This window comes from Triturus cristatus, chromosome 9 (genome assembly GCF_964204655.1).
Source record: "Triturus cristatus chromosome 9, aTriCri1.1, whole genome shotgun sequence".
In the NCBI taxonomy this organism is placed as follows: domain Eukaryota; kingdom Metazoa; phylum Chordata; class Amphibia; order Caudata; family Salamandridae; genus Triturus; species Triturus cristatus.
Genome location: NC_140592.1, coordinates 415806790 through 415821526, shown reverse-complemented (window position 1 = coordinate 415821526; position 14737 = coordinate 415806790). Strand labels below are relative to the sequence as shown.

The 14737-nt window shown below is 46.9% G+C and overlaps 1 non-coding gene and 2 pseudogenes across 1 annotated transcript; all 3 read left to right on the top strand.

Moving 5' to 3' along the window:
• The first annotated feature begins 11030 nt into the window (after positions 1 to 11030).
• LOC146798072 (18S ribosomal RNA) lies at positions 11031 to 12805 on the top strand (annotated as a pseudogene).
• Positions 12806 to 13783: 978 nt separating this feature from the next.
• LOC146798071 (5.8S ribosomal RNA) lies at positions 13784 to 13937 on the top strand. Its single transcript, XR_014969482.1, has one exon. It is a non-coding gene; the product is annotated as a 5.8S ribosomal RNA (ribosomal RNA).
• A 475-nt stretch (positions 13938 to 14412) lies between these two features.
• Positions 14413 to 14737, top strand: part of LOC146798070 (28S ribosomal RNA) — a 2176-nt pseudogene continuing 1851 nt past the window's right edge.

The following is a 14737-nucleotide window of genomic DNA, read 5'->3' as shown; positions in this document are numbered from 1 at the left end:
TAAAAAGGAACATAATTGGTTATGATGTCATATATAGGTGGATCTATAAGATAATACTTGGCATAGATGCGCGCGCAGCAGCATGACGTGTGATTGACGTGCAACTAGGGGGTGAGGGGGACTTGACATTTAGCTCTACATGTGGAGACAAGAAGTCTGGGGGGTCAAGTCAACCTAATCCCAAATCATATCTAACATCCTATGTTTAAAGAACTATGTTATCCACAAAAGAAGGACTCTCGGACAGAATCTATTCTATACTGACTATACTGACTGTTAGTGCGTGTACAAGCGTCTAAGTGTCTACACTAGATGCGAGGGCGGAATCTTCCATAGTAACAGGGCTATGAATTACTTGCATAAAGACAGAGAAGCCGGGCCTTTGCTCGGTAGCTGGAAGAATGTTTACTTAAACTACTAGACAGGAATGCATCGGGCAGGGAACGGAGCAGATAATTTCGAAGGTGAAATACAGTTCTTGGCAGGCTGCAAGCTGATGTCAGGCTTCGTGAGCCGCGCAGAGAATGAGACAAAGTTCATGGTCACAGATGCAGGCTCGGACTGGAGTTTTCAGAGGCAGAAAGCAGGAAAAGCTTGATGACAGAATCAGGGCCTACTCGCCTGGACTGTAAAATAGCATAAGTGAACCATATAAAGGCGGTGGCCTTTCGTACTTAGGAATGGAATATCCGGCCCATTCATGGCGGATCAACAGAGGACATGTTAACGGTGGACGCACATGTATTTGCGTCTTCATAACTGGAACTGGAGGGAACATACATGTACTTGTAACATGCACATAGAACCGTTGGGGTCCAAGATAGGGGACATAACTGACCAGAAAAATCCATATTTCCACATTCCCTCCTTGTCCCCTACTTGCCCGTTAAGAGATATCAATCTTCATCAATCCATTGATCTGTTCATATAACATCATTTGTTCTTCTTTCTTCTTCCGTGACGAATGAGATCTTGGTGGTGGAATACACGATGTGGCACACAGACCACAAATCGCTGGTCCACATTGCAGGCATAAGCAGCAACTGAATAATATGAGAAGGCCAATACCTAGGAAGGATAGAACTCTCCATCCCCAGGCTGATATCACGCTCCAAAACCAACCGGACCAAGTCCAGGTGCCTGGATTCTGGTGTATCTGGCTTACAATCTTATGAAGGCGGGTTATGGCCTTATATACCGATGGCGAATTTTCTGGTATGAAAATGCAACAGCTTGATCCGATGACTCTACAAGCTCCGCCCCTATCAGCCAGGATGACGTCAAGGACAAGACGATTTTGAAGCACAACAATCCGCATAGCAGACTGCTCTTCTGTTAAATTGCCTAAGGCGGAAATAGTTTCATTCACTACTGCTTCAAGGGTTCTAGTTAATCTACGTATCAGCTTACTATTAGTAACAGTACCTATATAGGGAAAGATGCCTTTATTGAAATCTGTGTATTTTTCCCATGCTGTTTCAGTGTAATCGACAATTGGGAGATCTCTCCGCTCTCTGTTGTGTACTAAATGAATATTTCTATAATAATCAGGAGGAGCTAGGAAAACAGGTGGCAAAAGGAATGCAATGTAGCAGGTACCATCCCAATCTAGAGGTAGACGCATATATGCAGTCTGACCACATATAAAGTAGGAGTGGCGATAAGCTCTAAATGAAGATTTACCTTGATCACTGAATTCTACTGTAGTAGTGCATTTACTATGGCCCATATGTATGGAACCAACTTTTCTTACACACAATTCACCTTTCGCTGGGAATACTGACATGGTTGGTAAAACTAGTTCAACTTCGGATTCGACATTTAGAACCATGAGATTAGGAGTAAAGTTACCTAATCCATATACTTCATTTTCTAGATCAGTTCCTGTTCCTTTGGGGCGACCCTTCTTGTCAGGGTAACAGACTTTGAATAAAACTAGGTTCAGATTTCCCCATACCCACTGGTCTTGGTAGACGGCTGTATCTGAGTCTATGGAATTGATTAAACTGAACCATGCTCCACAGGAGCCATTATGTGTAAACGGATGTGGAAAGAAAGGCAGGACTCCTTCATAATTCTGATAGGGAGGGAGCCGGCCACACACCCAACAATTAGTTGCATTACTAGTCTGATGGGAATGATGTAACATACTAATGAAAGTGTTATTGCGCAGCGCAAGTCTATAAGACAATTCATGCGGGGGTAAGTCACTAAAAGAATGTTCAGAAGTAACATTGTAAACGTTTCTGGCAATAGGGTAATATATGTGCAACAATATACTTGCAGTAATTATTAAAAGACTTAAGAAAAACAAGATTAATAATGTCACTATGCAGTGACTACGCAGTGATTTACAATACGCCTGTCGTTTCATCATTTTTCGCGACTGTCCATGATTCAGGTCTAGGCGATACATGTCAGAGACAGATTCAACCGCTTCACCTAGGAGAGGACTTAAACAATCAAATCGTCCGACGGCCTAGGCCTTAATTTTAGTTTATAGAGTTCTTTACTGTCGACCTCAGCCAGAGGTAGTTTTGAGTCAATTGGTGAGGACACACGAGGTGGGCTGTTTACATCTGAAGGAAGTCCATGAAATTTCTTGATATGACTTGAATGCACCCATCCTTTCCTGCCCTCGATCTTCACGGCTGTCCTTGTGGTCAGCAGGACCAATTTGGGTGCCTTCCACCTGGGCTCCAGCTGAGTCTTTCGGTCGAAATTCCTCACAAAGACGAGGTCCCCCGGAATTACGTCATGGGGTTTCACCTCAGTATTGTCGGGAAAAGCTGCAGCTACCTGTGAACGACAAGATTGTAGTGCAGACATCAAGGAAGCCAAGTAATCTGTCAGCATATTACAGTCCATATCAGTTATTTTGCGTGGTATAGGCGTCCCCCACATATTTGGTGGTCTGCCGAAGATCACCTCATACGGGGATAGCCCTGTTCGAGAGTGTGCTACCATTCTCATGTAAAAGAGTGCAACTGGTAATGCTACTATCCAGTCGACACCCTTCTCTCTGCATATTTTGGACAATCTAATTTTCAGGGTCTGATTATGTCTTTCTACGAGACCTGCTGCCTCAGGGTGTCGGACACAGTGGAATTTCCACTGATAACCTAACAAAAGTGAAACATGTTTCATTAATTCGGATGAGAACGGCTGGCCGTTATCTGAGTGAACAACACGTGGTAAACCGTATCGTGGGAAGAATTCTCGAACTAACTGTTTGGCAGTAGTCGGGGCAGTGTAATCTGAAACCGGGCTATGCCTCCGTCCAACGGGAAAGAGCACAAACAACTACGAGAACATATTTGAATCCTCGACATCGTTCCATCTGGATATAATCCATCTGGAGGACTTCAAAAGGGTGATTAGGAGGATGAAATCCACCTTGTTCTACGGGAACACTTTTTCCTGGGTTGAACTGGCAACAGATCATACAGGTACGGACCTTTTGTTTGGCTGCTGCTCGTAAATGTTTGTTGAACCAAATATGTTGAATGCTGTCTAGCATAGCTTTTTCTCCTAGATGGGCTGGACTATGTATAGTGTTAATTATAACTTGGACCATTGAATCAGGAAGGAACCACACAGATTTTTCCTTCATCATCCATCCTTGGTCCGTTTGGATCCCTCCTAATTCAGTCCATTTCTTTATTTCTTCTGATGTAGCATGTGTCTGGATGTCAATTACGTCAAAAGTAGGATCTTTAACTGTCATACAATGTGTCGGGACTATTGTCTTTGTCATGTCGGATGTTCGTGTTTGAGCAGTCTGTTTAGCTGTTCTGTCAGCTAAATCATTGCCTTGAGAAATGATATCAATAACTTTCGCATGTGCTTTGCATTTCATAATCGATATTGCAATCGGTAGATGTATCGCATCTAATAAAGCATGAATGAGGGGTCCGTGCTGAATGTGGGCACCGTGAGAAGTTAAATAACCTCTCTCTCGCCACAGCACGCCGAAGTCATGTACAACTCCGAATGCATAACGTGAATCAGTGTATATGTTGACTTTTTTATTTGTAGCTTGAATACAGGCTTGTGTCAGAGCGACGAGCTCTGCTGCTTGAGCGGACAAAGTATTTATATGATTTGTTTCAATGACCTCAGTATCTGTTGTGACTGCGTAAGCAGCCACTAACTCTCCTGTATTTGTTCTCATACATGAACCATCTACATACAATGTCAGGTCTGGGTCTGACAATGGGACATCGGTTAAATCTTGTCTAGGTTTCGTCGTTATTGTAATAACTTCAATACAGTCATGGGCTAGTGGGTCTGTTCCGATTACTGGCAAAAGTGTGGCAGGGTTCAATGTGTTACAGCGTCTGATTTCTATATGTGGCTGGAACAATGTAAGTTCGTACCCTGTAAGTCTTGCTATAGTCAAGTGTTGTGTTTGCGTTCGATTCACAAGAACCTCCACTGCATGTGGTACTTGTACTGTCAATGGATGTCCTAACACTATGGCATCGCTTTGTCTGATTGCTAATGCTGTCGCTGCCACTGATTTCAGGCACGCAGGCAGAGCCTGAGCTACTGGATCTAATGTACTAGAAAAATAAGCACATGGTTTGTGTGCTCCTGCTTGTTCTTGTGTGAGTACTGACAAGGCAGTACCTTTGCGTTCTGTAACAAAGAGTGTAAAATGTTTTCTGTAACATGGCGTTGCTAAAACAGGTGCTTGACATAAAGCTTTCTTTAGGCTTTCAAAAGCTTGTGTATGTTCCTGAGTCCAAGGGAGAACAGTCGATGTGGCTGCCTCCTGGGTTGTCAACTGAATGAGTGATTTTGCTAGAAATGCATATTGGGGGATCCACTGTCTACAATATGAAGTGAGGCCTATAAAAGCCCGCACCTCCTTTTGTGTCTTGGGTATTGGCATGTTAGCTATTAACTGAATGCGGTCTGGTGTAAGCTGCCTTCCCTCCTTGGACAGCGAGTGTCCAAGATAATTAACTCGCTGGACACAGAATTGCAGCTTAGAAGGGGACACCTTGTGCCCCTTTTCGGCTAGAAATTGTAAAACTGTCAGTGATGCTTTTTCACATTCGGGTTCGCTTCGGGCGGTGATCAGCAGATCGACATATTGAAGCAAGGCAGTGTTAACTGGCATGTGGATACTGTCAAGTTCTCGTTTCAGTGCTTGGCTATAGATGCTGGGGCTTTCTGTAAATCCTTGAGGTGCGCGTGAGAATTTAAAGCTACGTCCATTTAAACTAAATCCGAACAAATATTGACTTTCCGGATCTATTGGGACGCTGAAAAAGGCATTTTTGAGATCAATTACAGTAAAGAATGTTGCTGCGGAATCAATAGCTGTCAGTAATGATGAGATATCGGGGACCACAGGGAATTGTGGCACAATACACTTATTTAATTCGCGCAGATCAATAATCAATCGATATACTGGCGGGGCCTTTGGATCTGTTCGTTTAAGAATCGGAATTATTGGTGAATTACATACATTGGAGTCCGTTTCTACAACCACTCCTTGGGCAATGAGTTCGTCAATGATTTGTAGTAAAGCCACTACAGCATCTGGTGGTAACTTGTATTGTCGCATTCGTGGTACCACTCCTGCCTTTAGTGTGACTCGATATGGTGTAATATTCATGCAACCAACATCAGTAGGGCCTTGTGCCCATAGATGTGTAGGTAAAGTCTGCAATCGGGGATCCATGTCTCTAGATACATAGTGACCTTTAAAATCACGTAAAAACAATCTTACTCCTTCCGGAGAACAACATATTATAGCTCCTAGAGCTTTCAATGTTTTTATTCCTAACAGGTTTTCTGGACATGATTTAGTAAGCAATAAATCGGTAGTTCGGGTCAAAGGTCCTATCGTAAGTGGAAGAGGTTGTGACACTTCATTAACAATAGGTTTTCCTGAAAAACCAAGGGAAATATTCTGTGAGCCTGAGAGGGGTGCCCCTGGAACTTCACTACGTTTTATGGTTGTTCGACTTGCCCCTGTATCGAGTAAAAATTTTCTGTCTTGGCCTAACAATTCACTATGTACATAAGGTCCTTCTTGATCTACAGGGATCTCGATAAGGGGTAAGTCAACTTCCCTCTCTAGGCTGGTTCATGCGTATCGTTGGTAATCAGGATAGTCATACTGTGCGGTCTGGTACAGTTGTCGTGTCGTGGTTTGTGTGGCAGCAACGGGCAGCGCTGGTGCAGCTGGCACAAACTGTACAGACTGTGGTGGAGCTGGCATGGACTGTGCATGCTGCGGGGCTCCTTGTTCATTCTGGTCCTGTCTAGGTGGCCGTGGTCTTTCATGTGTTTTACCTATGGTGATATTATGTTTCAAAACTGGACAATCGTGTACGTAATGACCTGGCTTTTTACAATAATTGCATGTCCCTTTTACAGGTCCGGCTGAATCGGAATGTGTCATACCCTTTTTATGTCCTTCAGCTGGAACTGTCTGAGAAACTAACATTTTCATTTTCGTGTCTTTCATGCGTCTGTGTTCATGTTCTTGTTCCTCTCTAATTCTATTGTGATGGTACTGTAACATTTGTAACATTTGTGATGGAGTGTTACCTTGCCAGGTACTCTCGAATTTTAATACTCTATTCTTTACTTGGGGCAGGGCATTTTCTACTAATTTTGTTACGAACAGATGTGGGTATGATTCGCTACTCGCTTTTATGCCACTATTTATACCAAAACATTTTTCAAATCGGGCATAGTAATCACTAGTGTCTTCATCTTGCTTCTGTTTACAGGCTGAAATTGTACCCCAATCTTCCTTTTTTGTAGTTAGTAAACGTGGCAGTACCTGTACTAGTAAACCTGGTAGTGCTTTAGTTTTGTCCCCAAGCCCTGCTCCTGCAGTTCGGGCCCTCTCTTCTGCTTCTAAAGCTGACCATTTTATCTTTTGGTCTCCTACCTCCCACTCTTTTTCCCTGAGTTTCTCATAAATGCCAGCAGGCATTAATACCTTTAATATTGTCATAATGTCGGGATAGGTATACTCTCCCATGAGTAACATGTCTTTAATTTCTCGGTGGAAACCCGCTGGGTCTTTGTCATGACTAGGTACCACTTTCTTCATTTCTAACAATTCTATTTTTGATATGGGCGTATATACAAATACGCGTTTAAACTCATTGTCCTCGCCCTTTATTGGGTGCACTTCTCGTAAGGGATTCTGTCTGTCCATGTAATACATGGGTCTTTCCTTAATGGGTAGTGAGACACGGTCTGAACATACAAAAAGAATATACTGCTTTCTTGATTCTAGAATTTCTTTAATTAATTTAGTACCTGAACCTCTCCATCTATTCATGAGTAATTCAGTCAATATATCAGGTAAGGGACCAGGGTCCGAATGCTGACTCTGATATAGTATAATGAGTTGTTGAATCATATAAATCCCAGCTAACCGCTGTTCATCTGGGGTGAGATTCAAAAATGTGCGTGCTACTGTATCATCACTGTATTTTCCGGGACTGTCAACCCAATGGACAGCTGACCTGGCTAATTCTTGTTCATCCATAGAATCGAGAAAATGATAACCCCTTCGTTCTCGGAGTAATTTGTCAGCTGCTTGGAACGAATGCTCGTTAGACCTTACATGGACTATGGGTGTTTGAAATTTCCTGTTATTTTCTAGACACATCGGACGTATCGGATCAGTAAGACATCTAGTACTATTACAAGATCTTCTTCTACCTACATAGGCTATAGTTTCTGACTGTCCTGTGGGCAGTCCTGATCCTTCTTCCTCGCTTTGATCGAACTGGTCTACCGCTAATCTTTCTTCGTGTAGGCGTTCTATTTCTTTACGGATCTTTCGGCACATGGCTATTATACAATTCTGCTTATCATGTCTTCCTTCTGATATATTCTGACTCCATCTGGTAAGAATTTGCATTGCTTCCGGGTCTACCCCCGGTCGGTCTTGATTTCTGATCACACAATTTATGAGGAAACGTAACAGTTCCCCCTGTATCTCCACTTTCTGATATTCCATAGCTCTGTTAATACATTCAGAATCTCGCCCTGTTTGAACAAAATGATATATATTATCTAGATGCGCAGTCATTCCTGGTAATTTCCCTAAATACACTGCGGCTCGCCTGATACGTAATGATGCTAGGGTCATTTCGTCCTCTTTTCCGGGCACAGGGTCATATCTACAATCTATAAGGAGTTCCTTAAGCGTACGGGCATTTATGAGTTTGGGGGTACGTGAATGTGCTGACTCTTGAAAGGTAAGTTTATTTATTCTGGGTGGCGTAGAGAAAATGTTACTAGCACCTCCCGTAGCCCCATCTGGGGTGTCGGGTGTGAAAGGATTCGTTGAACGTGACACAGCAACTATAGGTGTGGACACAGCTATAGAAGTAGCTGTAGGAACAGATGCAGAAACAGATGTGCTTGCCGGAACTTGTGTCAGAACTTGTTGCTGTAACGATACGGGTACTGGATCTTGGCGTTGAACCTCCCTGATAGGCGGTCTATGTGGGGCGGAATTAGCATACTCGGGAGCTGCGTCATCTAAATATGAGGAAAGAAAAACATCTTCTGCGGTTCTAGGATGCCCCTTAGGATGTACCTTTATTGGGAATAATGGGGGCGGCAAGTCTTTCGGTGTTTCTGGAGTAGCCTTAGGTAATCCTTCAGCCAGAAGGGGATACATACCATTCATAAGGGCATTTCTTTGTCTGTCTACTTGTTCTGATTTCACTCGTGCACCTTCTTCAATTAATAGATTTTCTCTGACTTCATTTGATTTTTCTGTACTCTTCTCTTCCTGTCTACGTGCTTTTTCTGTTCGTCTATGTGATTCTTTACGCCATAATTCAATGGCGTCTTTCTGTGATTGTCTAGCTTTCTTTTTCCATAATTCTTCCTCTACTTTCACGATGCACTCTGCATCCCAGGTCCCCGCTGCGGGCCACCTCTGACTTTCCGGTAATTCCTTGGTGTAGTCTACCCATAAATCAAGAAATAATATAGCATCTAAGCCATGTTTATGATACATGAAGTACCCTGGAGTGTCCCTAGGAGGAATAGGAACGGCTTCTTCGAGTACCCCTTTTCTTGTAGTGATCTGTCTTAGTTTCGAAAAGAGCGGCATATTGAGAACTGATCTGATACTTAATCTTGAACACACTTAGTACAAAAGCACAATAATGAACAACCATTCATACCACAATATGCAGGACGTTTAACACAATAAACATTAAACATTAAACATTTTTTAACCTTTAAAATAACCAACAATGATGATCGTCTGCATAACTAATCACCAAGCATAATTCTTTGACAATAACTAGATACTTCGGAATACTTGATATACTGCTAAACAGTACATATACACTGCTAAAACAGTGCAGACCGGATTTGTGTACCCAAACCCGTCTTGACCGGCACAACCTATGTGCACGTCAGAAATGCCTCCCCAGCAATGGTACTCACCGGGTAGCTTCGGAAACGGAAGGCCTCAGAAACTTGACTGAACTTGAACCGGACTGGACTCGACTCGAACACTTCGGACACTGGACTCGACTTGGGACTTCGGAAACTGGTGGGCCTCTGTATACCTCGGATCTTGCTCTCTCAGCTAGGCTCTGGTCGGGATACTTCGCACTTCTCACCGCCTCGTCTGGGTGTTGATCGCAGCCTCAGTCGCCCCCTCTTGACCGGAGGGAGATACAGGAAATCCTGCTGGTACGCGTTATTGTCCGTCCAGCTGTGGCAGGAGACCGGGCCTGCAACTCACCGCCGGCGCGTGAGATGAGAAAGTGTCCCTATTCGGGCGCCATTCTTGTGGTAAATAAAATTCATTACCGGGACTTAATTTGATACGGAAACATAATAAATATAGCTCAGTAAAATGAGAGGCAGAATCCGTGGTATTAGAGGTTCGGAATGGGCTTTATTCCAATGATCGATTATAATCGGTTGCTCCAAGTTCCGTCACCACGAAGGTTCAGGAAGTGAAGTACATACTTTATTGACAAGAAATGACTTTTATAGTACATACATTGCAATGAAGCGAATGCAGTAGGCGTAACAATTGATAAGGAAAATGACGATTCATATGCGTAACCGAAAATGGGTGTAATAAGGAGTAAAAAGGAACATAATTGGTTATGATGTCATATATAGGTGGATCTATAAGATAATACTTGGCATAGATGCGCGCGCAGCAGCATGACGTGTGATTGACGTGCAACTAGGGGGTGAGGGGGACTTGACATTTAGCTCTACATGTGGAGACAAGAAGTCTGGGGGGTCAAGTCAACCTAATCCCAAATCATATCTAACATCCTATGTTTAAAGAACTATGTTATCCACAAAAGAAGGACTCTCGGACAGAATCTATTCTATACTGACTATACTGACTGTTAGTGCGTGTACAAGCGTCTAAGTGTCTACACTAGATGCGAGGGCGGAATCTTCCATAGTAACAGGGCTATGAATTACTTGCATAAAGACAGAGAAGCCGGGCCTTTGCTCGGTAGCTGGAAGAATGTTTACTTAAACTACTAGACAGGAATGCATCGGGCAGGGAACGGAGCAGATAATTTCGAAGGTGAAATACAGTTCTTGGCAGGCTGCAAGCTGATGTCAGGCTTCGTGAGCCGCGCAGAGAATGAGACAAAGTTCATGGTCACAGATGCAGGCTCGGACTGGAGTTTTCAGAGGCAGAAAGCAGGAAAAGCTTGATGACAGAATCAGGGCCTACTCGCCTGGACTGTAAAATAGCATAAGTGAACCATATAAAGGCGGTGGCCTTTCGTACTTAGGAATGGAATATCCGGCCCATTCATGGCGGATCAACAGAGGACATGTTAACGGTGGACGCACATGTATTTGCGTCTTCATAACTGGAACTGGAGGGAACATACATGTACTTGTAACATGCACATAGAACCGTTGGGGTCCAAGATAGGGGACATAACTGACCAGAAAAATCCATATTTCCACAGTACGGTCGGGGAGATGGGCACGCAGCCCCCCGAACCCACCCCGTTAACAGGTGTGGCTACCTTTTTGATCCTGCCAGTAGCATATGCTTGTCTAAAAGATTAAGCCATGCACGTTTAAGTACACACGGCCGGTACAGTGAAACTGCAAATGGCTCATTAAATCAGTTATGGTTCCTTTGATCGCTCCATCTGTTACTTGGATAACTGTGGTAATTCTAGAGCTAATACATGCCAACGAGCGCTGACCTCCCGTAATGCATGCATTTATCAGACCAAGACCAATCCGGGCTCACCCGGCCGCTTTGGTGACTCTAGATAACCTTGGGCCGATCGCATGTCCCCGTGACTGCAACGATACATTCGGATGTCTGCCCTATCAACTTTCGAAGGTACTTTCTGTACCTACCATGGTGACCACGAGTAACAGGGAATCAGGGTTCGATCCTGGAGAGAGAGCCTGAGAAACGGCTACCACATCCAAGGAAGGCAGTAGGTGCGCAAATTACCCACTCCCGACTCGGGGAGGTAGTGACGAAAAATAACAATACAGGACTCTTTCGAGGCCCTGTAATTGGAATGAGTACACTTTAAATCCTTTAACGAGGATCCATTGGAGGGCAAGTCTGGTGCCAGCAGCCTCTGTAATTCCAGCTCCAATAGCGTATATTAAAGTTGCTGCAGTTCAAAAGCTAGTAGTTGGATCTTGGGATCGAGCTGGTGCTCCGCCGCGAGGCGAGCTGCCGCCTGTCGCACCTGCCTCTCAGCGCCCCCTTGATGCTCTTGACTGAGTGTCCTGGGGGTCCAAAGCGTTTACTTTGAAAAAGTTAGTGTTGAAAGCAGGCCGGTTGCCTGAATACTTCAACTAGGAATAATGGAATAGGACTCCGGTTCTATTTTGTTGGTTTTCGGAACTGAGTCCATGATTAAGAGGGATGGCTGGGGGCATTCGTATTGTGCCGCTGGAGGTGAAATTCTTGGACCAGCACAAGACGAACCAAAGCGAAAGCATTTGCCAAGAATGTTTTTATTAATCAAGAACGAAAGTCGGAGGTTCGACCATAAACTTTGCCGACTAGCGATCCGGCAGTTATTCCCATGACCCGCCGAGCAGCTTCCGGGAAACCAAAGTCTTGGGGCTCCGGGGCGAGTATGGTTGCAAAGCTGAAACTTAAAGGAATTCACGGAAGGGCACCACCAGGAGTGGAGCCTACGGCTTAATTTGACTCAACACGGCAAACCTCACCCGGCCCGGACACGGAAAGGATTGACAGCTCTTTCTCGATTCTGTGGGTGGTGGTGCATGACTGTTCTTAGTTGGAGGATCGATTTGTCTGGTTAATTCCGATAACGAACGAGACTCCTCCATGCTAACTAGTTACGTGCCCCCAGCGGTCGGCGTCAAACTTCTTAGCGGGACAAGTGGCGTTCAGACACACGACATCGAGCAATAACAGGTCTGTGATACCCTTATATGTCCGGGGCTGCATGCATGCTACACTGAACGGATCAGCGTGTGTCTACCCTTCGCTGACAGGTGCGGGTAACCCGCTGAACCCAGTTCATGATAGGGATTGAGGATTGCAATTATTTCTCATGAACGAGGAATTCCCAGTAAGTACGGGTCATAAGCTTGCGTTGATTAAGTCCCTTCCCTTTGTACACCCCGCCCGTCGTTTCTACCGATTGGATGGTTTAGTGAGGTCCTCGGATCGGCCCCGCTGGGGTCAGCAATGGCCCTGGCGTTGCGCCAAGAAGTCGATCATACTTGACTATCTAAAAGAAGTAAAAGTCGTTACAAGGCTTCCGTAGGTGAACCTGCAGAAGGATCATTAATGGCGGACCGACGGCACCAGCCCGAAGCCCTCGACCCGATTCCTGCAAGCACATAAAGTAAGCACAGGGCCCGGCCCTGCCCTGGCAGGCCCCGGCCGGTGGAGCAGTCTGCGGTTGCATGGGGTGCTCGGGTGAGGAGTGGGCCTCTTCGCCCCGGGTGGACCTGACCGACACGCAAGGGACCGGGGACAGGGGGTGGCCACTGTCCCCTATCCCTCTCTGGGAGGGTCACAGTGGTAGGCCCTCCTGAGATGGAACCCAAGCTCACCCGGCATGACCCCCGCGGTGGGGGGAAACCAAATGGCAGTGCATCATCGGGCTGGTAAACACCCCCCCCCCTCGAAAGGCCCTGCAGCCGGCTGGACTCTCTGGTGCCCACGTCCCGGCTCCACTGGGATACGGGTGACAGAAGAGTGGCCCTTCTTGTGAGGCATGGTGGGCCTGGAAGAGAAGGGGCCGTAGGCCTGCGAGGGGACCCCGGCTCCTCTTAGTGAGAGGTGTGCGGGATGGGGAGCTGCCTGGCTCTTGCCTTCCGGCACCTCCGACCCAGGCAAGGGTGGGGTGAGCTGAAAAAAGCCAGCCCACTGGCATGGCTCGGGCCTCCCGGTGATGGATGGCTGACGTGCAGGTGGAGCGACCCTCCCTCGGTGCCAGGTACCCGGTTCGACCTGGTCCCGTGCAGCTGGGCTGAGGGGTTTGAAGACTCGCGTGGTCCCTCCTGGTTACTCTGGGAAGGACCTGCGGCTGTGGGGCTTCCTGCTCCCGTCGCTCCGGGAGCACCCTCCCTCACCCGTGGGTTGGTGGGGGGGGATTCCCGGGCTGAACGCCTGGTAATGTTTTTTTTCTCCCAACAGTGCAGTCTGACTCTCAGAGGGGAAGCTTTGAACGGGGCGCACGGGCAGCAGATGGACAGCGTTCCCTTCCTCCTGCCTCTCCTGTGCCCGCAGGTGGGTGAACGTTTTCAAACAGTTGCCTGTGACTTTTCGTGGTGGATCACTCGGCTTGTGCGCCAATGAAGAAGGCAGCTAGCTGCGAGAATTAGTGTGAATTGCAGGACTCATTGATCATAGACACTTCGAACGCACCTTGCGGCCCTGGGTTCATCCCGGGGCTACGCCTGTCTGAGGGTTGTTCAATCGTCAATCGCCCCGGCATTCCTCGGGACGTGGCTGGGGCCGTCGCAGGGTTAGCTCCTCTTCCCTTTGTCCCCCCCCCCCCCCCCCCCCCCACAAGGGCAGACCCCCAATCGCCCTTGGCAGGATCCCTCGCCGGGTCCTGCTGCAGAGGTACGCTGCCGGCACGCCTAACCCCGAGAAGGAGTCTGGCGACCAGTCCACCCCGGGCCTATCCTGGGGTGCCTGGCTGCGTGCCACGTGTGGCTGTCTGTGGTATTCCACTGGCTCTCCGCGCGCATGCGCCTTGGGTGCCCACCTCCGCGGCCGGCTTTCTGGCGAGCGCATAACCCCTCAAGATTCGACCCAGGGAAAGAGGACACGCGCTAGTGGGATGCCAGGCCCCTGCTCCGGCAGGGGGCTGGCCTTCCCCAGCTCCCCCCTTAACACTTTGGCGTTCTCTTCCGACTATGACCTCAGAACAGACATGGCGACCTGCTGAATTTAAGCATACTACTAAGCGGAGGAAAAGAAACTAACCAAGATTCCCCCAGTCACGGCAAGTGAAGAGGGAAGAGCCCAGCGCCAAATCCCCGCCCAGCGGCGGGCACAGGAAATGTGGCGTACAGAAGACCGACTCCCCGGCGTCGCTCAGGGGGCCCAAGTCTTTCTGATCGAGGCTCACCCCACGAACGGTGTTAGGCTGGTAGCAGGCCCCGGCGCGCCAGGATCGGGTCTTCTCGGAGTCGGGTTGCTTGGGAATGCAGCCCAAAGCGGGTGGTAAACTCCATCTAAGGCTAAATACGGGCGCAAGACCAA